The 2,136-nt window shown below is 39.9% G+C and overlaps 1 long non-coding RNA gene across 1 annotated transcript; it reads right to left on the bottom strand.

Moving 5' to 3' along the window:
- Window positions 1-366: 366 nt before the first annotated feature.
- On the bottom strand, window positions 367-1,890 carry LOC135152640 (uncharacterized). The gene is made up of 2 exons (XR_010292023.1): window positions 1,486-1,890; window positions 367-808 (listed from the first exon to the last, which is right to left on the bottom strand). It is a non-coding gene; the product is annotated as an uncharacterized LOC135152640 (long non-coding RNA).
- Between the last annotated feature and the right edge of the window lie 246 nt (window positions 1,891-2,136).

Here is a 2,136-nt window from a genome sequence, read left to right as displayed (position 1 = left end):
ATGGCCATCCAAACTTTGACTCCTTGACTTCTAGCATAAATGCGGAATCTTGTTTTCCATGTGGCAAAGTTCGTGCCATCAAATAAAGGAGGTCTAGAATTTGAGAGACCTTCACTACAACCGATGGCATTAATATAAGCCATATCGGATCTACTTTTTATAGTGCTTAAAAGTCAAATAGCACAAATAAAAGCAACTGCTCTGATACCAATTGTTAGGTCCTTATATAGGGATAATTAAGCTAGAAGGGGGGGTTGAATAGCTTAATCACCAATTTAAAAACTTTATGGCGTTTTAAAAAGTTTATCCCCTTTTTAAAAGCTTGTATCTAGAGTAATGGCAGTTGCAAATGCGGAAGCAAAGGGCAAAGAAAGAAAAATACCACACGAGGGATTTTATCCTGGTTCGCGGTGGCTAACTCAACCGATGGAGTCCACTCACCCCTAGTCCAGTCCCCGAGCTCCTCCCCGGACTCGAGATTTTCTCTACTAAAAAGATACTCCTTTAAAGTAGGCGGAGAAGCCATTACAAATATATATCTTGGAGCGTAACTTCCCGTTACCTCCTCACTATAAATGTAAAAACACCTACAAAGCTTGTCTTGGAACGTAACTCCCCGTTACTTCCTCAAAGTCGATGTAGAACCTTGTGTAGTCTTTGTACTTCTACACCTTTTGCCGGTCTCGGGTCTTAGGTATTAGATCTTGGGTCTTTCCTCTTCCTCACGGTGCAATGACTATTAACTCCCCGTCAATACGTCAAGGACTTGGGTCTTAGAACGAAGATCACCTCACTTCACTTCACCTCACTGCAAAAGTTAGAACACAATATCTACTAAAATATATCTTTTTTTAATAAGATTTTAGTCCGCTAAGTCAGTCCAATAATCACGGTCAGGTATAAGGTTCGTCGATTATAACAAAACTAACGGTGATTAGTCCAACAATTTATATCGCGCGGAAAATATAAATAGTTGATTTTATAACCTGAGCAAGCCACGTACGGGCACGCTACGAGAGTTATGATTAATTAGTGTCGAGTGATTTATAGATATAAGACGCAGTCGAAAATCACACTCACACACACGGGATCGGGAACCACGTAACTTATCTTAATGATATCCCCACCGAGCACAGGGCTGAAAAATGGGTGTCTCACTAAAACAAGAAGGGTATGTTGGGCGTAGGGATATAACAGTTAATCACAGATAACACGCACAACAATAACTAACTTATTACCTTTGGCCTTATATCCGGCTTTCCGTGCCAAGGCAAAGATCCCTCCAAATTTGGTGAGGAAATCTCAAAGGATACGAGTTAGTTTCCAGGACAAAACACACGCACAAATATATAACGAGTGGCTAACTCGTGCGTTTTGTAAACAAGGAGAGCTTTAAAGATGAAGAGAATATTTTTGTTCAAAAGCCCTTTGTCAAAAATGGTCGGTTAAGACACGAGTAAAAACGAAGCTAAAATAACCACTTACAAAAAGTTCGCCGGAAAAATTCGTCGGAGGTTCGACCGGATTTTGGCTTTGCACACGAACTTTTGAGAGCCCTTCGGGAGGACAAAAAGAGTGGTATGAAAATGAGCTAAGCGAGATTTGGCTAGGTTGGGTGGTACGAAGCCTCGGGGTTTAAAACCTTGTGTATATAACGAAGTATATGAAGAATCGAAGGTTTTAAAGATGAAGTAAATATGGTGGGTGCTTTAATAAACTTTGGGAGAGTATTTTCACTTCAAAATCTCAGCATATATTTGGCTCTTAGCTTGAAGAAAATGGGTGGGGGGAGGCTTTGTATTTATAGGCAAATGGTGGAGGATGATGTCATGCATGACATAAGCAAAAGATGAAGTCATCCATGACACAAGCAAACCTTGGCCACCAAGTACTTCCATTATTCCATGTGCTCAATTAAGGAAGCCAACTAGCACCTTCCTTTTGAATTCTCAGCACTTAAAAAGCTCTAGAAGTTGCACGCAAATCGAGATAACGGTAATAAATCCGTTACACTTAAATAATGTGATTTTTCGAACGTGCGAAATAAATTCCAGAAAAATTATGATAAATCTTAGAATATTGGAAAATGGCACTCTGGAAATTTTGGTGATTTTTGGTCAACCCTAGCCTGGTCAA

The sequence above is a fragment of the Daucus carota genome, chromosome 5, assembly GCF_001625215.2.
Source record: "Daucus carota subsp. sativus chromosome 5, DH1 v3.0, whole genome shotgun sequence".
Taxonomy (NCBI): Eukaryota; Viridiplantae; Streptophyta; class Magnoliopsida; order Apiales; family Apiaceae; genus Daucus; species Daucus carota.
This window is presented reverse-complemented; position numbering and strand designations above follow the sequence as displayed.